Source organism: Cupressus sempervirens, chromosome 8 (genome assembly GCF_028749045.1).
Source record: "Cupressus sempervirens isolate cs-2001-9-10 chromosome 8, ASM2874904v1, whole genome shotgun sequence".
Lineage (NCBI taxonomy): Eukaryota > Viridiplantae > Streptophyta > Pinopsida > Cupressales > Cupressaceae > Cupressus > Cupressus sempervirens.
The window spans coordinates 141,755,884-141,780,907 of NC_143125.1; positions in this window are offsets into that span (position 1 = coordinate 141,755,884).

Consider the following 25,024-nt stretch of genomic DNA (forward strand, 5'->3'; position numbering starts at 1 on the left):
AGAGAAGCTATGGGAGGATATCAGCATAGATTTTGTTCTTAGATTATCGAGGACATAGCCTAGGCATGATTCTAATTTTGTGGTGGTTGATAGCTTTTCAAAGATGGCACATTTTATTCCTTGCAAGAAGACTAGTTATGTTGTTCATATTGCAGAGTTGTTTTTTAGAGAAGTTGTGAGATTACATGGTCTGCTAAAGAGCATAGTTTCAAATCGAGATACCAAATTTGTCAGGTATTTTTGGCATACATTATGGAAGAAGTTTAAGATATATTTGAATTTTAGTTCATCACATCATCCATAGACTAATGGACAGACAGAAGTTGTGAATCACAGCTTGGGAAATTTGCAAAGATGCTTGGCTAGAGATAAACCAAAAGGATGGGATATGATTTTACCACAGACAGAATTTGCATATAATAATTCTATCAATAGGAGTACCAATAAATCACCATTCTAGATTGTATATGGGAGTAGTCCAAGAAATGCTTCTGAACTGAGCCAGTTGGATAAAGGAGAGATAAGTAGCATTGAAGCAAAAGATTTTGGCTAAACATTTGAAGAACATCCATGAGGAGGTGACAAAACATATCATAAAGATGAATACACAATATAAGGCTAAGGTAGATGTGAAAAGGATATATAAGAAATTTTAGATTAGAGATGAAGTCAAGGTTCATTTGATAAAGGAGTGTTTTCCAATGGGTACGTATAATATGTTGAGGATGAAGAAGTTTGGACCGTGCAAGATAGTGAAGAGCTATGATTCTAGAAATGCATATGAAGTGGAGTTTCCTACTAAATTAAATATTTCACTGGTATTTAATATTTTAGATTTGACAAAGTATTATGAAGGAAGTGATGGAGATGAAGTTGTGGAAGTGAAGTGGAGCATTCCAGCATCTAGTTCAGCTACAAAAGAGATTAAGGAGATGCTAGACAATCGTATTGGAAAAATTACCGAAAAAAAAACTTAGGAGGAATATCTGATCAAATGGAAAGGGATACCAGTTGAGGATTCATCATGGCTCGCAAAGGAGGAGGTTAACCATCTTGTTTTTCCTCTAAACAATTGAAATGTGATGGGGTCACTTCTCAAATTACCCTAGGTGTCTAATGTAGGACCATCCTAGGTGCAAGGGCAATCTTGCATCACCTAAAAATATTTTTATTTCAATCTTTTCTATTCTAATAAGGATTAGTAGACTGGGTGGTTACTATTTATTGGAACTTACTATTTTTAGTAAGTTTGTCATATGAGCTTAGAATGTACTCTTTTTCTATAGGAAGGTTCATTTTAGAGTTGTAAGCCTACCATTAGTATCAAAGAAATTATTGTGGATTTTCGATGGAAAAAATTGTAGAAAATCCTTTAGGCTTACCATTGGAGGCCTTAGAGTGCTTGGATGAGGTCTAAAAACTCGATGGAAGGGCCCTATGTCATTTCAAGCCTATAGATGACGAGCTAATGTTTCCAAAAAGTGGTTATAATAGCCAATCAGAGCAATGGTTTGTGAGTTATGGTCTTCAAAATTTGGGCTACCAAAATTTCCAAAAATAATTTGTCAAAGATGTATTTGGCTGACTCCATGTGTATTGTTAGGGTCTTGCGGCCCTAGGTATTAAGTTTGAGCATCTAGAACCTTTCCTAGTATAATAGAATTGCCTATTTAAGAAAGGCCCAAACATTGTCTAGGATAGCTTTGGGTGATAGTTCACAACCTATCTTGCAAATTATTGTACTGAAGGTGCCCATGTGGGTTAGCATATTGCATTTATGAATTTTGTAATTCCACATTTGTGGTGCAAATAAGAAGTCCATATTTTGTTCTCGCATTTTCTAATATTTTTATGTTTCTATTATGAGTTTATGGTATTAAGGGGAGCTCCCTGCATCAAGGTGGGTTGGTGTTTTTGCCAAAAATAGTTAGAGGGAAACCCGTTTAGAGAGTCTTGGACAAACTAGTGGGGTGTTCGCCCACTCTCTAAGTTTAGAGACAACTAGGGTATTGGGAGGAGAAGGGATCTCTTCATCAACTTTCATTGCCTTAGTTTGGACCAAGGTTGGTGCCTATGCCATTACCTTCTTTTGTACTCAGATAATGATGTTGTAATCTTGTTAAACTATTGTTGGTGAAATCATATTTTTTATTGTGTTGAAGTGATTGTTGAGTGAAGTTAGATTTTTTAATGTGATGAAATGATTATAGATTGTATTGCATTTAATTTCTTGGATTTCTTTCCTAGTTCTTGTTTTTTATTATTGATTGTTAATAGGTGTGAAGGCTTTAGTCACCCTTGGGAGGGAAGAGATGCCTTGGGTGAATGGGTTAGTTGGGCTCAACATTGAAGTTGAGAGATTTCCCTCTTGGAGAGGGTTTTGTTATTCATGGAGTATGGGCTCCATTGAAGTCATATCTCTTGTTTTTTGTGGGAGATATAAGTGTATTTTGATAGCCTTGAAGAGGCATATACATTATTGGAGATAAAAGTGTATTGGTATAATGAGGAGGATGTATTTGATAGCCTTGAAGAGGCATTATGAAATTGTAAATGTATGTGTGTATATGGATATGGCATTCTCTTCTTTGGAGAGACCATGTTCACCCATTGTTTCATGATTCCAATGGTGAATCATTATGTTAAACCTTGGAGGGATTGTAAATGTATTGTAATATTGAGTTTTGCATGCATTGTGAAATGTTTGAGTGTAACCCATTTGAGTCTTATTTTCCCTACTTGGTGGGTAGCTTCTTAGAAGCCTAGGATGGGAGGTGAGCCTCCATGGTTCTTAGTTTCATGTTGTTTTGCAGGTTTGTGAGAATGGGATCTATGGAGGAATTAGGGTTTCTCCCTTGCAAGAAAGAAAAGATATGTCTTATTAGTGATGTAATTGGAAGTAAAAAATCCTCCTCCATGTCTTGGACATTGTATTTGTAAAGTCAAAATCCCCATTATTTTTTTGTGTATTGTATTATACAAGAAGTTCATCATGTCATGTACACGATTGTATTGTATGGTTTTATGAAAAGAATGAAGAAACATGGTTATTTTTAGAGGTAATTTTTTTGTAATATTTAATGCCATGCATTTAGTGCATTGAAATGGAAGAATGGTGTCAGTATCTTTATAGTCATAAATGGAAGATGAAAGAGATACTTTTTTTTTTGTCATTTTCATTGACACTTGATTTATATGTTTCATTTGCATTTTTGTTCATTCAACTCAAGAATTGTTAAAAGGAAATGTTCCCAATGTTGATTATGAAGAGACTTCACTAGGCATACATTTAATAAGAAATACCATGTAGGTTCCATTATTGACAAATAAAGGTGAATTCAATAGTTAACAAGACTATTTTCCATTGTATTGTGCAATTTAATGATGTGATTATCAAATGATTTTAATATCTACATAAATCTGACATTGGTTAAATAATAAAAAACAAAGAGATAAAAATCCACTAACATCATGTTATCATTACACTAAACCCATTATACCAAAGCTGAGTAGAAGAAAAGGGAACAATATATTTTTTGGCATAAAAATATTCATGAGAGACACTTGCTATAGATGTATAAATGCTTTTTGGAGTTTGTATGGGAAGTGGGAAAATTCATCACTACCCAATGTAGACCATTAAAATAATTAGTAGAATATTCTTAAGATTCCTTCAATTAATAAAACTATATAGTCATGAAAATAAACTCAAATATTATCATGCTTGATAAACAAGCAAGGGATGAGATTCAAGGTCAAAATAAATCCCGTGACCTAGGGCTTAGGAGATCACTTTCAACACAAAAAAGGACAAAAATATATATATTTAATAAACTAACATAAATACTTCCCCAAACTCCATGAACATTTGACCACCCAAGCATGGTACATTTTCAAAAAAATAAAGTGGAGGGAGAAAAATTTATCATGGGCTAACCATGACAAGCCCATAGGCACCTAAACTCAAAAGTGCTTGGAGGATGGGAAGTGGACCCCACTTTCCCCAAACCCAAGAACCTATCTAATCAAGCACTTTTCAAACAATCACCCTACCTTTATTTGCATTCCTGAACATGGGATGTACAACCTACATGTCGTTTACGCCATGTGGGGATTAGGAAAAGACCTTAGGGCATGTGAATGGTAAGGGGGGAAAGGTGAGTAGATAGGTTGAGGCATAAAATCTTTTTAATTTGTGTTAGATAAATAATAAAGGGATAGATGTGAACATGGCAGTTGGGAATTAGGAATACAATAAAACAAAAGGGAGAAAGAGTTATAAGGTTGGGTTGTCAAAAGGGACATATAATATAGATTAGTTAGGATCTATTAAAAAAAAAGTGTTAATGTTATATTAAATAATTAGTATGTTATTAGGTAGTTAGTGTTAGTAATATTTGTTAAGGGGATTGTCATGGGTAAGGATTAATATTAGACACTACTTAATGATTATAGTTAGTTGATAATTGAGTTAACATCAAAAATTGTAGACTATGGAAATAATTTAACAAAAATTTATAGTTGCATGATTAGGAGATAGTAGAGGTTGAGAGAGTTTAAGTGGGTAGATTAGTTAGCATAATTTTAATTGGTTTAAAATTGTATATGGGTTAAGGCATATGTACCCTTCAATATAGAGCATTGACATAGGCAAGTAGATCATAGGACTCACATAATAGGAATATTGTATCATCTCAATTGGCCATGGTTGTGGCATTGGATATGAGTATAATGTGATAAGTTAGGATTACTTATAGGTCTAGTAGTTAAATTCAAATACATGAAATGGGTTAGTAGGGATTATAAAAATCTAGATACTAGTTAAGATGTTAAATTTAGTTAGTGTCCAATATTACGTCCTTAGGTTATGATACATTGTTGGAGTTGAATTCAAAGTGAAAGTTTAGTGTTAACTTTTTAGTACGTAAATGGGGTCAAGGACCATGATGATTTGACAATTTGTCCAACTATGGGTTACGGTTAGAATTTTTTCCTCTAGTAATACAAACATAATTATATGTTGATGGGATGTATAGTTATTAAATAAGATCACTTAATAACTACTTATGATCAATTCTTGACACAAAACCTATGGAATCTTGATGCTACCACTACGTGAATGCATACCAACTATACACTCTTATACATGTGTACAAAGGTCTTCCTTATACCTAGATTTAGAACCCAATTAGTAGTCATAACTAAAGTATTCCATAACTCATAAATGAAAAATGAATGGCAGAAAACTAAATGGCCTTCCATGGAAACTTGAAGTACTAAATTTGAAATAAAAATCAATCCTTCCACATCAACTAAAATTATTTATTCCAAACTTAATGATTGATTTAATTAACATCCTAATATTCTTAAGGGATATGAGTTGTTATACTCCAAGCACCCCATAGTTTGATAGAATATTTGTAACAAAATATAAGTATATGTTTATGCACTATCCTTTAGTGCACCTTTCAAAAAAAATTGTTGGTTGTGTTTTGCCTTTAAATTTTGGGCATGACACAATATTGAAGACTACTGGGCTGACTATAAAGATGAGTTTGAAAGTCATGATCGTGCCTATGCAAGATTAACCATAGATAAAATTAAGCTATACAAGATAGATATCAATGTAGAAGGAATTGAGGATGATGGCTAGAACATGTCCAACACAACTTATCTGATCAAGTTAAGAAACACCCCTATAAGTTCTGAGCTAGTTAGAGAGGTCATAGAGGACATAGACATAATGATGGCTAAAATTTACAAGAGAATTGAGAAGTGGGTGGAGTGGACCACAGTCCACAACACAATGAAGAAGAAGAAAAGATGCATCCTCTCAACCCTCCCCAAATGTAGTAACAACATCATCTTCCATTAGTGGCACTTCAGGAATAGGGTTTACTTTAGTGGTGAATATTCACCAAATGGATAATTACACTCATCGGGGGCCCTAAATTTGGCAAATTTTTTGGCACTTTTTGGATGGTGACATCGCCTGCAATTTATGAAAACTGGGTCACATGCTTAAATCAATTTCCAATAATGATACATAATCTTTTTTATTTTGAAAATGACCTCACCAATGAAATCTAATCTTTCCACATGATAAATTAAATGTTTTCACCCACAATTTCTAAGGCATGTCTTAATTGATGGTCACATTTGCCAATCTATGGTAAAAATTTATGTCAAATTATAGGTAAAGTACATATATTTGACAAGTGTCTCTATTCTAGAGACTTGCTTTGAATTTTTTTATCCTTCTAATCTTTGGCCTGAAATAGATTATACTATGGACAAGTGTCATTATTTTGGAAACTTTCTCTGAAACTTGTTGTACTTTAACTTTTTTGCCTAAAATGGGATTTAGACCATTGATTTACGATCATCTAATGGTCATTAAATAGGATTATTGTATCTTGGATGATACAAATTTATGGTTTCTATATATTTTTACTTTTGGTCATGATTTTCTAAAATAATTAAAGATTCACCATGGTTTTACAAAATTATCATATTACAGGATAAAAATCACAAAAAAAATCAAATTTTTTCTGATTTTGAACAAAAAAATGCCATTTCAAATAAATTTTGTTGCCCCTAAAATAATGTTAGATTCACCACAATTTTATACATTTTTTCAAACGGGGGTTTCTTAAAGTTATCCCTATTTAGAAATAATTCCATCCCTTTCTCAAGGACTAGCTCAACTAGCCGGTGGACGTGATCAACCTCCTGACAAGAAAATCCCATTAGACAAAACTTGTCAAGATGGTTTAGTACCTATGATTGGTACAGAGGTAGAATCCAAAAGAAGAAGGTAGAAGAACCAAAGGACACTACACTTCCTATGGCTTTGTAATCCCAAGGCAGCCCAATCCTATCTATAGGAGCGCTACTACTCTCCTCAAGTAGTCCCTCCATTTAGGTAGTTGACCTCGATGATGGGAAGAGTAGTGAAATTGAAGCCACCAAATCAGATGAAGTAGTAAAGAAGACATCTAAAGTAATGAAGATTAGTGAGGATTGAAAATTCATTTCTCCTATTCTAGGAAATCCTTTCTCCTCATCTTCGAAGGTCTTGACTCCTATTAGGAGAAAGATGATTAATGTGGATATACTAGGAAATACATCCATAGTAATTGACACTAAGTCATGGCTCAAAAACACTTTGGATAGGAGGAGGAAGAGGATAGAAGATGGGGCTTAGAATAAAGAGACTTTATCTTTGGCTAGCTACTTTGGGTCAGCATTAAGTAAAGTGAAGAAGATAAAGAATTTGTCCATCCTCAGTCAAGATCTGAACATGCGACACCTCACTATGGAGATCACCAAGCCCACCAAAGAAGGCAGGATCGAGGACCTGAATATAGTTGACTTCAAATTATAGTCTCTAGATCTAGGAGAGGTTAGGCATGGCACCAAAGTAAGCTTATGGAAAGAAACTACCAAAGTAATAGAAGAAGAACTTGAAAACCTCAAACTTGCTAAGATCAGGTTGAAGGCGAAGATCCATGAACTCAACTGCTTCATCAAGCAATTAGTTGCCCCATTAGCAAGCATTTTGAGAATACCATCTACTTGTGATCCCACAACTAGAAATACTCAAGCCACTATCTCTTAGTTGTAGGAGGATAAGAATTTTGGTCAAATTGGCAAAGGTTGGAGTGAAAAACTCAAGTATGAAGCACTTGCAGTTATAGAACAACTAGGCAATGCAATGCTGAGGATTGAGACAAAAAAAAGATAACATCTTAGCTAATGATACAACTTTTTTTGTGGAAAGGAAAAAATGTGAAGATTTCATCTCCCTTCTACATATGCCCATCCAAATGAAGGCCAAAGGATCATTCAAAACCAAGATTTTATAAAAGGGAGACAAGCCTTTGTTTGAATGGCAATATAGATTGCAATTCAAAGTTGATATGATCTCCTCGGCAGAAGGACTACGGGATATAGAGAGAAAAGATAAAGAGGAACAAGATAGAGACTACAAGTTTGTAAGAGGCCTACACATTGAATCCCAAACAAGTGGGTAGGGAAAGGGAGTAATAGGACTCACTGTTATGCAAAAGGCCTTCTCCAACTACTTGGATAAGTTAACAGAGAGATCTTCTAGCCCCCAAGATAGAGTATCAAATCTCCAATAGCTTAGCGGATGTATACATGTGGTTATAGAACAAGTGCAAGAGAGGTTGAATGCAATTAAAGACCTGGCTAAAGAATACTCCAATTTTCTTATTAGATATATCAACGTCCATGTCAACAAACATGAGGAGCTCATTCCAATCATCATTACTGCCAAGGCCTATAATGAAAAATTGGAAAAGGGAAAAAAAGTGAAATGATTTTAGTCCCACTCTTTTTGTATTTTGATATGGTTTTGTAACTAACAATTGGCTTCTTGTTATTTGTCATATTTGAGAAGAAGATGAACTGATTCAATTACTTTTTATAATAGTTGATCTCGAAATCTAATATGTACTCAATTGAAAATTAATGAAAAGGTTAGCTATATTTTGGTGTGAAATATTTCAGATTGCAGAGACAAGTTGAATGTATTTTGTATCAATTATTTATTGTTCTATTGCATGTCTTAGTTAGAAACATCTCTTTGAGTTGAATTAAACTAATGAACAAATAGAGATTTGTTCCCCTATTTTAATACAACAAACTGAAGATAATCATAGTATTGTTAGAAGTCAAAAGAAATTTTTTCTAGTGTTGTTTCTTAAGCTAGTTTCCTACATTTTAGAGTTAAAATTCATTCTTTTAAGAATTTTTTTCATTTAAATAGATTTCCCTATTGCATCACTAGTTTTGTGAGTTCATAAGATGTGTGGATTCACAAATATGGTTAGTATTAAGACCCAAATTTTAGCTTGAGTTAGTTCATGTCTAGGCCTAACTTGGTTTTCCTCTCCTATTCTCTGGTCAAGAAAAAACCCCATCTTAGAATTAGAAACAAATAAATTCACTGCAAATCATAAAATCAAGGGAGATATACCTATAAATTCAAAGGGGAATTTTCCATTTAGTGATGGTTTCCCAATTGTTTTAATCAATCATTATTCAAAGATATTGGGCATTAAAAGAGTTAATTGGAAAAGAAAATTATGTTTACCAACATATATGTGTATATATACATACATATACACACACATATTTGTGTCTAAGTATGTATATATATATATATATATCTTGTGGATTATGGATTATGGATTATAAACAAAAAAAAGAAAACACGACATTAATCATTCCTCATTTTTTTTGATTGATTATGGAGAGCTACACATGAAAGAGGTTGGAGAGCTCCAAATGAGGGTGGAGAGCTCTAAATGTTGGTGGAGATTAGTGGAGATCATTGGAGATTTAGGATTTTGTTGTCATTCCCTTGTGATTGCTACATTTCATTGCCATGCTATGCCCCTGTGATCTCTATGCTCTTGTTCATATATAATAGCTTTGGTCAAATTGAAGGATAGCTGATTATGATGATTGCAATCATATGTGCCTACATGTATGTATATCAATTAACTATGTAAATTACTTTACATGCATACATATACACTTGCATAGTACTTGTGCTAAATTAAATCAATCATTCATGTCTTGAATTAACACAAGAAATTATCCTTGCATTCAATCTAAACTATTCATACCAAACTAAGTTTGCAAAAATTTGTTCTTTCAGATTATATTATCTCTTCATGATTGAGTAAAGATATCATGCATAATATCATCCGAGTAATGATGAGATGCATTCACATAAAGTCATAATAGGATCGAGTAGATGATCCATTTATGTTACTTCATACTTGTTTAGTTGATAATTTTGTTACTTCATTATAATTAGGACTTGAAAAAAGCCAATGATTGTTATTTTTTTTGTCATACCCTTGTGATGTTTGCATCTCATTGCCATGCCCTTATGATCTATGTATATGTATGCATGTATATACATACATATATATATACACACATATATATCTATATATTGTTAATTTGTGGTGACTAATCAAGGAAGTACTATACATACTTCATAAATTCTTTGGGGTAATGTTTGCCAATTTATGGCCAATATGTTGTAACCCTAAAGAAGCAAAAATACTTGTATAAAAGGGCTTAGGGTTAGGGACTGTTTTATGGTGAGTGATGTGAAAATTGGTTCTTGCAATAGTATTGAGTTGTAAGGGATTATAGATTGTAATTAGGTTGTAACCACTAGATCGTAATAATATCAAACTTCTTGTTTGGTGGACATAGCACACAGATTGGGTGAACCATGTTAAATCTTGGTGTCTTGTGTTCTTTTTTGTGTGATCTATTATTTTTTGATATTGGTTATATTTGCATATAATTATAATTTCTATCTATGATTTAATCCTAACAAGTGGTATTAGAGTAAGGTTGGTTTTTTAGTTATCCTCTGCAAGAAAGTCTCATGGTTGAGTGAAAGTGATGGTATATGAGGGCAAGTTGAGGGTTGATAGGTATAATGGGTAGAACTTTAAATTATGGAAGATGCAAATGGAAGACTATCTTTATCAAAAGGATTTATGGAAGTTGTTGGAAGGAAAAACCAAGAATCAGGGATCTATGTCAAATGATGGTTGGGATCTCTTGGAGAGAAAGGCACTTGGAAGCATTTGATTATGCCTTGCACCATCGATGGCATTTAATATTTAAAAAGTGAAGACAAAAGAAGAGTTGATGCAAACCCTAGAAAAACTATATGAAAAGCCCTTTGCTTCAAACAAGGTATTTCTCATGAGGCATTTATTTAATATGAAAATGGCAAAAAGTGGATCTGTTGTAGATCATTTAATTTATTTTAATACTATTACTAGTTAGTTATATTTTGTGGGTATCAATTTTGATAAAGAAATTAGGGCTCTCTTGATTTTGTGTTCCTTTCTTGAAAGATGGAATGGCTTGGTATTGGATGTGAGTAATTTTTTTCCTAGATCTAGTACCCTAAAATATGATGATGTGATCAGTGTTATTTTGAGTGAGAAAACTCATAGGAAAACCTCAGGTGGATCTACATTTTGAAGTGCTTTGAACACACAAAGTTGAGGCAAAATGACTGAGAGAGTTAGTAATTCTAGAAATCATGGAAAATCAAGAGGAAAGTCAAAGGGGAGGAGGTCTCAATCAAGAGAACCAAATGACTATTGGTACTATGGGAAACCAGGGTGCAAAAAGAAAGATTGTTGGAATCAAAAGAAAAATGTAGTAGATAAACTAGATGGAGACAAGGAGGCAAGTGTGGTAAGTAACAAATCCAAAGAGGATGCTTTGCTTATGTCTTTAGAAAGTGTTGATGATTCATGGGTTTTAGATTTTGGTGCTTCATTTTATGCTACACCTCATAGAGGTTATTTCATTGATTATGTCCAAGGGGATTTTGTGTAGATGTTGATGAAAGCCAACTTCAAAGCTTACCAAGATCACCTACATGCAAATAACCTATTGAAGAGAAACTAAAGAAGGAAAAGTAGGGATTGGAGAATTTCAACGGTGTGAAAGAAATTATATTGCAACAATGAAAAATGAAATTTTTGTACAATATTATATGATATTACATTAGAAGAGCCTATTTATAAAGGCCTCTAGGAAGCTTTTAGGAAAAGCTAGAAAGTGCTAGGAGATAAGGTTGACAACTAAGCATACATCCACAAAAGGTGGATTAGCCTCCATGTAAGTGAGAAGATAAGTATGACTAGGTAGGAACAAACTCCTGTGTTGTCAATAAATCCTAGATGAAAACTAATAAATAAATGCATTTAACCTAAGTAAACTTAAGTAAAGTGTAAATAATAATTATTTACTCTAACACCCCCCCCCCCCCCCCCCCCCCCCCCCTTAAGTGCAACTTAGGGGAATTTACTTAAGCTTACAAAAGCTAAGATGAAATGCATAATTGGTCCTAGAAACTAAGCCATGTTAGATACCCATGTACAAATGCAAGGAAATGTAATGTAATCTCTATAAACTAGAGAAAAAAGAGAAAACTGAATGAAAAAAACCCCTCTCCAAAAAGAGATAGCTAAAAACCTAGTGAAGGAATGAAGAAGCCTCCAACTAGAGGAATGTCTCAGAAAATAGGAACAAAGAGAAGATCATGAAGAACATCACTGAAGCATGAAGAAGCCAAAAAATCTATCAAAAGGAAACTGCTGATCTGAAGAACCTCCAAAAATAGAAGGCTACGAACTCAGAGTGTCTATATGGTAGATGATCCATCTCACTGAAATGCATAGGTAGCTAGCCATTGCAATCACCTAGTATATAGGATCAAATACTAAATACATAGCTCACTCCATTGAACCATCGAACCAAGGAAGCATTAGAAACAATAGAAGAACTGCCCCTTAATGTAGACAAGGTGAGGGGATCGACAACTGAGAAAGTGGGCCAAAATCCTCTGCAAAAAGAGCCAAGAAAAATGAGAAAGAGGAAGAGGTACAAACACCTATAAAGGCACATGTCATTGACACATTATGGAGCTAATTTCATGGAAGGAACACTCACTTGACAAAGGAAGAGGGCACAAAATGGCATACAAATAACCCCCCATGCCACTTTATAATATATTGTGAATACAACTATCTCAAAACAATGTTCAGGATCCCAAAATGCAAGAGTGACACTTTATCTTAGTGCATTTGCATAAAGATTCTTACAAATGATATCAAAAATGATCAGAAAGGGAAAAAAGCTAATACAAAAAATAGCATAGCTCAAAAGAAAATTTTTCATGCCATGAAAATGATCCTCAAACTTAGAACACCCAAGATATCCACCATATTACAGAAAAGCAAAAAATATGATAGAAAGAGCATGGGATAGAATTTGAAGAAAATTATAGCATTTTTGAAAAGATGACAAAATTATCTTTCCAAAAATATAACATTTTCAAAAAATGGAGATGGGATGTACAAGATATGCTTTCCGGAGTGAGAAATAGAACATCTAACTTTGACTATAAAAATAGGCAACCAAACTGCATCAAAACTAAAAATACTTACACCAATGTCTTCTTCTTCAAACTAGCTTTCTGACACTTCTTTCAAATCAGAAAAAGACCTTCGTATGCTCAAGTTATGGCCAAAAAATCACAAGTAGGTCAAAAAGGGACCTGAAGAGGATGCAGGAGTGTTGATGTAGTGTTGATGTCAGCATTTCATGACCTTAAAATTGATGGTTTGGAGGCTATCAAGGCCAAAAATAATTTCCACCTGGAATCCACATGGTAGTATAGTTACAAAATATATGACACAGCACGACGATGGTCATGAAGCGATGATCGGGGTTTGGTGGCTCCACAGTGGCACTGCCCATGGTAGGGGCTCTTGAGTAGTGTGGGGGCAATGCAATGGCGGTGATGGGGTGGTGACTACTGGGTGGTGGTTGCTCTGCAACTCTTTTTTTTTTTTTTGCAATAAATGCATTCATACAACTTGCCATGGGGCAAAAAAATTTTGCCTGATGCTACAGTAGCCAAAAATCAAAAGTTTTATATGAATTTTGACTATAATAGTCCTTCTAAGCATAATGGTAGTGTCTATTTAGGCCCAAAGTGCCCCAAAAAAAATTTCTTCATCCCGATTGAAGAAAAAATCACAAAAAAACTAGGGTTTGTGTCTTTGAATTGCAACTTCCAGTAGGGTGGCTCTGATACCATATAGAAGTTAATGAAAGCCAACTTCATAGCTCGCCAAGATCACCTACATGCAAATAACCTGCCAAAGAGAAATTGAAGAAGGAAAGGTAGGGCTTGGAGAATCTCAATGGTATGAGAGAAATTATATTACAATACTAAAAAATAAAATTGTTGTACAATATAATATGATATTACATTAGGAGAGCTTGTTTATAAAGGCCTCTAGGAAGCTTCTAGAAAAAGGTAGAAAGCACAAGGAGATAAGGTTGACAACTAAGCATACATCCACAAAAGGTAGATTATCCTCCATGTAGGTGAGAAGATAAGTATAACTAGGTAGGAACAAACTCCCATGTTGTCAAAAACTCCTAGATGACAACTAATCAATAAATGTATTTAACCTAAGTAAACTTAAGTAAAGCATAAATAATAATTATTTACTCTAACATTTTGGACTTGTTTATTTGAGGGATAATGAACCCTATCAGATTGTTGCAAAGGGAAAAGTTAAGATTAAGTTGCAGAATAGGAATCATTGGCTACTACATGAGGTAAGACATGTTCCAAGGCTGAGTATGAATTTAATTTTAATAGAGCAACTTGGTGATGAGGGTTATGTAGTTACTTTTAATGATAAAAGCTGAAAGATTTCAAACTGTTCCCTTGTAGTAGTGAAAGGTACGAAAGTAGGCACCTTATATCTTTATACAGGTCATATTGTTCCTTCTACTTCAATTGTTTTAGAGAAAAATGAATGTTTAGGTGAATGTTTAGGAACAATTGCTACAGTTGAGTAGGGAGAACAAATAGCTACTATAAATTCTAATACAACATTGTCGCACAATAGACTTGGGCACATGAGTGAGAAATGTATGAAATTATTTCATTCAAAGAAAGTTTTACTAGGTCTGAAATGTGTTAATATGGATTTCTGTCAAAGTTGTGTATGGAAAACAAAAGAGAGTGAGTTTTGTGAAGACTGGAAAGGAAAAAAAGAAGAAGAAATTAGAGCTTGTGCATACTAATGTACAGGGATAGGCTCAGGTATCTACCCTTGGAGGCTCTCATTATTATGATACATTTATTGATGATGCAACTAGAAAGGTATGGATTTATTTCCTTAGATAGAAATCTGATGTATTTCAAACTTTTAAGAAATGGAAATGCTTGGTTGAAAATGAGACTGGTAAGAAATTATAATGTCTTAGATCTGATAATGATGGTGAGTATTGCAATCATAAATTTGAAGATTATTGCTCCACTAATGGCATTAATAGATAGAAAACTATTCCAAGGACTCCACATGAAAATGTAGTGGTTGAGCACATGAACATGATTATAATGGAGTGTGCAAGGAGCATGAGGTTGCATGCTAGGTTTTTCTTACACATGTGGGAAAAGGCTATCAATACTATTGTATATTTGATTAATAGAGCTCCATCTACTCCTTTAAGCTATGGTATTCTAGAGGAAGCATGGACTAGTAAGAAGGTGAGTTATTCTTTTCTCAAAACCTTCAATCGTGAAGCATTTGCTCATATAGATTTTGAAAAAAGAATCAAGCTGGAAGCCAAGTCAAAGAAATGTGTATTTTTTGGATATGGCATTAATGAATTTGGTTATAGGCATTGGAATTTTAAAAATCATAAAATTGTAAGAAGTAGGGATTTCATATTCAATGAAAAAGTGCTATACAAAGATCTACTGCAGCAACATGGGAAGAAAGAAGATGATTATGTTGTGTTGGATGATACTCCAAAAGATTATGTTCTTTCCATTCCTCATGATGTATAGTACCACAACAAGAAATAACACACACACTAGTAAATGTTAGACAATCAACAAGGAAAATTAGACCTCCACAAAGATTTTCTCCCTCTTTGTATTCTATTTTACTTACTGATGCTGGTGAACCTGAATGTTATGGTGAAGCTATGCAGGTGGATACTAAGATTTAGTGAGAGTTTGTAATGAAAGACAAAATGGACTCTTTGCTGAAGAATAAGACATGAGATTTATGCAAGTTCCCTATAGGTAAAAGAGCTTTATAGAATAAGTAGGTTTATAGATTAAAAGAAGAGGATGGAGGTAAGAAAAGATTTAAAGCCAGGTTAGTTGTAAAAGGATTTGCACAGAAAAAGGGCATTGATTTTGATGAGATATTTTCTCCTATTGTTAAAATGACTTCTATTCATATTGTTTTAAGTATTGTGGCTACTAAAGATTTGCATTTAGAGAAGCTTGATATTAAAACAACCCTCCTTCATGGTGATTTAGATGAAGAGATATATATGGCTCATCTACTAGGATTTGAGGTCAAAGGTAAGGAGAACATAGTGTGCAAATTGAAGAAAAGTTTATATGGCTTGAAGCAAGCACATCAGAAATAGTATCTGAAATTTGATAGATTTATGCATGATCATGGATGTAGTAGGTGTCATTCAGATCATTGTGTTTATTTTAAGAGGTTGGATGATGATAGCTACATTATATTATGTTTATATGTTGATGATATGCTTGTAGCTGGGTCTAACATGGATCACATTAAGGGGTTGAAATGCTAGTTAGCACATGTATTTGATATGATGGATTTGGGGGTAGCAAAGAAAATCCTTGGTATGAATATTTGTAAAGATAGGAAGAATAAAAAATTGATGCTATCTCAAGTTGATTATCTTGAGAAGGTGTTGCAATGTTTCTCTATGGAGAATGCTAAAGCTGTCAGCACACCTTTACCTGGTCATTTGAAGTTGACTAAGGGGATGTGTCCCAAGAAAAAAGAAGGGGAGGATAAGATATCCAAGGTACCCTATGCCTCAGCTGTAGGAAGATTAATATATTCTATGGTATGTATAAGGCCAGATATTGCACATGTAGTGGGAGTCATTAGCAGGTATATGAGTCATCTAGGAATTGAGCATTGTAATGCAGTAAAATGGATTCTCAGATATTTGAGAGGAACATCCAATAAGTGTTTACAATTTGGGGGCTCTACTACTAATTTATAGGGCTATTTTGACTTAGATTTGGCAGGGGATATTGATACTAGATGGAGTACTATAGGTTATGTCTTTACTATTGGTGGGGCAGATGTGAGCTGGGTTTCTAGGTTACAAAAGGTTAATGTTTTATCCACTATAGAGTTAGAGTATGTTGCTGCTACAAAGATAGTAAAGGAGATGATATGGCTTTAGTTATTTTTGGAAGAATTGGGACACCATCAGAGGGATAATTATTTGTTTATAGATAGTCAGAGTGACATTCATCTTGCAAAGAATTCAGCTCTGCATTCAAAGACTAAACACATTCAATTGCGGTACCATTTCATTCAATTAGTTTTGGATGATGGATAGTTAAAGATGGATAAGATACATACAAATGAAAATCCAACATATATGTTTACAAAGGTAGTGACATGGGAGAAGTTGAATTCCTCTCTAGCTTCAGTTGGCCTTCTAGAATGAACATGAATAAAAGAACAACAGAGTCCATGATGGTTTGATCCAATGGAAGCCCCATGTGGTAGCAATATTGCTACAGGATTAGCCTCTAAGTGGGAGATTGTTGTCTAGTGTGGAGTCTGATCAGTCCCATAATGGGAGATTGTTAGTTTGTGGTGACTGATTAGGGAAGTATTGTACATACTTCATAAAAGGGCTAATATTTTCCAATTTATAGTCGATATGTTGTAATCCTAAAGTGAAAAAAATACTTGTATAAAAGAGCTTAGGGTTAGGGATTGTTTCATGGTGAGTAATGCAAAAATTGGTTCTTATAGTAGTATTGAGCTAAAAGGGATTATAGATTGTAATCAAGTTGTAATCACTAGATCATAATAATACCAAACATGTTTAGTGGATGTAGTTCAAGGATTGGGTGAACCACATTAAATCCTTGTGTCTTGTGTTCTTTTCTATGTGATCTATTATTTTCTGATATTGGTCATATTTGCATGTAATTGTTATTTATGTTTGTGGTTTAATCCTAACATATACATGTGTATATGTATTTATGTATGTATGTATGTATGTATGTATATAAATAGAGAGATCTTGGAACAATATAAAAATAATAAAATTCACTCAACATGAAGCATGGACAAATGTAATAGAAATGCCTATTGGTAAGTAGATTTCTCTTTCTCTCTCTTATGTTTCATGTGTTTATTTCACTTGAACTATATTATTTATTTGGGGGCATTTTGTAATATTGGATTCATTTTATGTAGGAGGAGATTAGGACATTCCTAAATGTTTCCATGTGATGAATTTCTTGTGAGCAATGAAGATGGACTTCCCCTGAGAGTAGCAAGAGGTGATGAGGATATTTTGGGTACTTTAAAGATTGATCTCATGAAATTCTAGGTAACTTACCATGCTTATATAGGTATGGATGCTCAAGTAATCAACCTTATGTTTAATAAAAGGAATATGTACTTTAAAAAAAGCTTTTATCACATTGATTATTGTCACAAGCTTTTAAACATAACTATAAAATGAGTGAGTTAGGATGTATATAGGTTAACCTTACATTAACTGTAAACTACAACACAAAGGTTGCACCAAGGTATTATAGTATTGTAATTATAGAAAGTCTTTTGATTTTCCCAAGTGGATGTATGATGGTGAAGATATATATTAAGTGAGTAAAGATCACCAGTGATTATAGGAATACAACTACATCAAAAAATTAGAAACTAGAACTACATATTCATTAGAGTGAGTAGTTCAATAGTCTTGATCCTGTGGATACGAGCATGTAGGTAGCTTGGTAGGTAGAGTATGCCTCCAATGTATAGACACCTTGAACATAGTGAGGTAGCACTTAACTATTTTAAGACATTATATGCTAACTCATGAGGCTCGTTCCTTTGCAGAAGCCTCTACCACAATGATGTTACCTCTAAACAATGACATTATATGTATGTATATGTATATATATATATATATGTGTGTGTGTGTGTGTGTGTGTGTGTGTGTGTGTGTGTGTGTGTGTGTGTGTGTGTGTGTGTGTGTGTGTGTGTATGTATGTATGTATGTATGCATAAAAAAGGTCAAATCCACTTGTTTGCCTCACATACTTGGAATACAAAGATAGTCCTAGATTCCAAAAAATGAAACATCTCTTATTTGATATAATACCCTCAACTTGTTATGCCTAACTAAGTTATGTATATACATCACAAATAAGATTAAGTAAATGGTTGTTGAATTTTAATTCAATGTTAGTTTTTCTAAAGTACTTTTTATTTCACCAAGACTATTGTTGCTTTTTCAATATGAGTTTGGTTTTATGAAGAATTTAGTAACATTATTACAAGAGTGAGAATCGTCACTACTACCTGCATTTTTATTTTTAGTAATAGCTTATAAGTAACAAGTAGTTTGACACGAAACCTTGAAAAACTCACTATTTCCTTTCAAATACATTCTAATCCACCATGAACCAACAAAAAATTAACTTTGAATAACTTAAGAAATAGTACCACCAAAAAATGAGTGGCTCGTATACTTTTCAAACATAATTTCTCGCTGCATGATGCATTTAAGATAAAAATGAAGTTTCAAGTGAAGTACATTGCTGATATTAATCAAACAACCTTCTAATTATTTTCAAAATGGTGAGCCTAAAGATATTGTTTGACCAATTTAAAAATAGAAATATATTTTGAAATATAGCAAAAAAAAAATTGCAATTACTAAATCCTAATATATAACCCACCATACTAGATTATGAGGCAATGGAAAACTAAAATATAAAACCTTTTACTTCTTACTAACATGTCTACACAGAGAGAAAATAAATACCATACCATGTATATACTAAATTGTAAAAAATAATATCTCAAGGAGCTTGCAAGCTCATGCAAACATTCTTTGACTATTATGCTTTTATAATTGTTGATGTAATAATCATATTTATTACTGTCTTCCTCATTCTTTTGACCTCTAAATGCACATATCTTATCAATTTCATCATTTACGCTTATATTTTTCTCACCTCTTGTTAGGGTTTTGGGAATTTCTCTCATCAAATTTAGTCTTACAAACATTCCCACCACTCTCTTATTCATATGTTCTTGTGCCATCATGAGAAGTTCAAGGTCTGTGATCCACATGCCTATAGTCTATACTAGAATGCCACCTATCACCCTAAACATCTCTACCCCAATTACTTCTTTCTCCCATTGTCTGCTTCTATGTATATATGTATGCATATATGCATATATGCATATATGCATATATGCATGCATGTATGTATATACATGTGTATAGACTAGGAAAAATGGGTAGAGTTAATGTCATTGTTAATGGGCATTATATTTCCCCTATACACATACATTACAAATATACATATTGGCCATTAATTTTGTATTATTTATGTGCAAGATTTTGAGGAAAGTAACTTAGCATGGGTTGAATGAGTTTTATTGTTTTATTATTTGGATTCTGGAATATCTATATAGCTAGATCAATTTTTATGTTGTATTCATATGTAATAAGCACCTTAAAGAAGATCTCTTTGTATATATACATACATACGATGAAATTCATTAATATCCCTTATATTTCCAAACACAGATTTCTTATCTACATCAATATATACATCAACTATTTTATTTACTTTTGAATCCAGTAACTTTAAATTTTATAATCATAATAGAAAAAAAAATATGGAATGCATAACATTGGAGAGAGTTGTTTCCTAACAAATCTATTTCTAGAATTCAAATTTGGTTATGAACATTATCATGAGACTAAAATTCTCTTACCCCTATAACTAGTTTTCTTATTATTTTTATCTTTTGGGAGAGACTGGATGATGCTTGTGACTATCAAATTCTACCCATTGTGGGGAGGATTGAAGACTAATGGCAAAAATTTGACTATGTCAGATTCAAGCCTAGAATTTCTAAAGTGATCCTCTAAAAGAAAATGGCCTTATCAAAGACAATAAATAATAGCTTGAAAGGTTATTTTAATATAGATAATACAAAGATTATCAACATAAAACTATAATAAGTCAAACACAGGCACATATATATAAAGCTTTCCTTGAGATCACATAGTACCTGGAGTCTGGCATATGTAATTTCACAAACCTTGTTGGAATAAAATTCACCCCAATGATAGTTGTGGAATATTTTCTAGAACTTCCATGTAGCTTTAGCAAATGTAAAATTCACAAATCCATAGCCCAAATTACATGTATTTCTACAAAAAACTACAACTAAATTAATCTTTTTATTAATTGTACATATTTAAAACCTAATAACTTAATAAAAAAACTCAATGAAAATATAATATACTTGAAATCTACTAGAAAGTATAAGAAATCATATTTAGAGAGAGGTTCATCAACCTCCATAATACTCTCATTGCACTACAGTGCCTATCAAGTAATTCTAGAATCATGTCTAAGCTGCAAGAAAATTCAATGCAAGAACCTTTATGTGGTTGGCCTTGATTAGTAGAGAATATTAAACTATTCTCGAAACCAAGTGAAACCTAATATTAATCTATGATTGCATGATATATGCCTTTTTTTTATTAATATAGCAAGCCGTCACAATTTCAATGACTAGCCATCAGTTCCATAGAATTTCTACCATAAATCAGTTGCTATGGTGATAGAAAAGTTCGATGGCTAGCCATCAGTCCGACAACATTGCTGTCACATACACATCACACTCGTGACATCATCTCCCATGGATAACTATCACAATTGTGATGATGTATTGCCCTGTCTGGCTTCAATTCATGACAACTTTATCCATCATAAGTGCGACAGAAGCCCTTTCTCTCATAATTTGTGATGACAAAAGTCTGACACCTATCCAATGGGAGCCAATTCCTATTGGTGTCACTTGGGTGACGGGTGGCTGTCATAATTGTGACGTCCTTCCATTGCAATTTGGGTCCAAATGTAGTAGTGTGAGATGGCCAACATGGTGAATATAGCAAACTTGTTTGAAGGATAAAATATTTATAGATCCTGATTCACCACCCCCCCCCCCCCCCCCCCAACCTTCAAACAAAAACATAGTACATACAAATTATTTCTTGATAAATGATGGTGTTATTTCCCAAATAAAAATCTAGTTATATTATTATATTGAATTTCACTATGTTAAAACTTTTATTGAAATGTCACGTCTGAACTTTTTTTAAGAAAGATTTTCATTTGAGGGTATAATAGAATTTAAACTTTAAACAATTTCAATTTGGATCAGAATAAAATTAAACGTGAAAAAATATATTATAATATAAAATTATAATTGCTTGATAATTATAATATTTATACAATTATAATTGCTTGATAGTGACAATTTAACTTATTAATTGTAGCATTTTTAGTTATTAAAAATATTATTCAAAATCAGGCAAGAGCATACAACACAATGGTAAATTGTGAGCCTCTTAATTGGGAGGTCTTGGGTTCGAATCTACTCAAGATTAACTAATAATTGAAATACTTAATCAAAATAAATAATAATTAACCTTGGCTTTGGCCTCTTCCTGATAATTTTTTTTTAAAAACTATTATTCAAAATATGATAATTTTTTTCTGATGGTATGTAAATAAATTTATATTAGAAAATAGGAAGTAATGAATTTGAATTAATATTCAATATTATATATGAACATTTTTATATAAGTTATAATTTGAAATTTTTATTTTCAAAATCAATATAATTTATACAATTTATTGCATGATGCATCATAACTTTATCTTTAACAAACTATTTTTTTAACTTATTTAATATGTTTAACTAAATTATAATTAATTAAATTATTATAACTATTAACTAAAATAATTTATTATTATTATATAATTAGAACTACATGACACTAGCCTAGCCCTACATTCATCTGTAATAACAGAGTCAAAGACAAACATTTTAATAGTGCATTTGAGAAAATCATGATTCATCACTCTATAACAATTATAGTTTGAGTTGAACTTGAAACCAAATAATTTAATTTTAAAAACAAAATTGAACAAAATTTCACACATTTATAGGAACAAAAAATTGAGAAGCCAAAAACTATTATTTTCATTGATTATGTTCGAGATTGTACATGTATTCATAGCATAGATATTCAAAATAATTGATTAAATTAGCTTGATTTTACTATTAGTTTACATGCAAGGGCAAGGCCTAATCTGAAGTAACTACTAACTACTAATATTTTTTATATTAATAAAAAAATCTTAAAATATTTGTTTATCCTAAGGGCACGAGTTGATTAAATAGGGAACTAGGAAGACGGAACATGGAATAGGGAACAAGGTATGAAGCCTTCAACCAGAAAGGTCTTCAAGCCCCTCCTCAAGGAGTCTCTTAGAGATGATAATGTCATTGAACTCACACAACCATGTGAAGTTAGTGTTTTTGACGTCATCCAACACAAATCACTTCCACAGAAAATCTCTCCCAAGTAGTGCCCACTTCTAATGACAAGCCAATTGTTGACCATTCATGCCCAATAGGAAGGGTTGCTTCTGTACAATACTCCCTATGTTTTTCTCCTAACACTTGTTTGCTACTTCTGCAAAAGGGATGCCAATTCTGGGTACCTACTCAACCAATACAAGGATTTTGATGTCGTCTTCTAAAAATGTTACAAAGAAGCATCAAAATGTCTAGTTGATCCTTCGCAACTTGAGATGAGACATGAGGAAGTGGGAGGTAATGTCCATGGACACATATCACCTCTTCTCTTTTCTTAAGAATTCATAGTCAAGGACCATGAACAAAGTATAGTAGAAAAAAGGCCCACTAGAATCTTCCTTGCCAACCATAGCAAGCACATCCTTAGGTATGATGCCCAAAAAGAGATTTTGCATATCTATTATGTTGTATTTCAACCTAATTGGTGTATTCATGATGGAATTAGAAAATAAGTTACGAACCTACAAATCTAAAGAAAAAAAAAAAATTACACCAGGCACCTAAGAAATTCTGCAAACTACTAGAATTAAGAACCAAAAAAAGAATTGACAAATCGATAGTGAAAGAGGAATTGAAGAGACTCTTTAATAGCAGTTGCATTAAATTTTTCATGATCTTGTTGGAGGACTAAATTAGACACTGAGATACTGAGAGGGAGGGTGAATCAGGATCTGTAACACTTTAACCTTTTCAAAAAATCTATAATGCATTCACCACATTTACCATCTCATATCCAATTTCTTATAAATGCATAACTTATAAAATCAAATTGTAATAATATATAGATCTAATCTATCAATAAAATGCATGAAAATTAATCACATTACACAAAGATTTTGGCTACCTAGAAACACTTCAGAATGAAGGTAAAACTGGGGTGGGGATAACACCCACAAATCTTCACTATTGCAATAATAAAGTTAACATGTTAGGGTTACAAAGTTTGACCATATTCAATGATCTACCTTGTGAGGGGTCTGCCCTGTTGAAAGCTTTTGAGACTATTAGATCTCACCCTGTTAGAGGATTTTACACTTACAACAAAGTAAGGACTCTGTTAGGAGATTTACAAATATTTGTTAAGACCACCCTATTAAGAGATTTACCCTATCTCAATCTATTAGAAATGATTCAATACCTAATCCTTGGCCTAATCTGATAAGATGATATTAAATCTCCTATTTCCAATCTGAACTCTGATCTCTTGATTTGATATAGTCTTTCTCCCTTCACCACTTGACTAGGTCGCTTGCTTTGTTATGGAATAATAGAACTCTTTGCCTCTTCCATAATGTTCACACATTCACACATGAATCATATGAATATCCCATTCACTCCTTTGTATCACCATACACTTCACCATACCATACTAAATTAGGTCAAGTTTTGCCCTATTTTGAGATTTTATAAAGAATTTTCTAGATGCTTCCTTGGTTTGCCTCTCCATTTGATTCATTCATCATAGAACATAGGGATCTATGATCCACGTCATAAGGCACATAAAAATATTTGTAACAAAATCTACAAGTATTAAATATCATGTCTATGTTGGCCTAAAATGATTTACCTCAAAGTTTGCATCATTCCTTACTTCAATGTGAATTCTGCATTGCTCGACACTTATTGTTTCTATCACTCAACACTCACTGTATATGAGGTTGACACTCGATCTCTACTATGCTTGGTGCCTTCTACGTAACTCGACATCAATATTCTTGAAATACTCAGTTAACATTTGATTCAGATGACATTGAAAATACTCGGTGACCATATACTTATATGGCTCCTATAGAGCTTGGTATATACATGTTTATATATGTCTTTACATGACTCGATCTATATATAGTAGCTTGGTCAAAGTGATGACCACCTAACTCTACCTAGTATATAAATAAGTGTTT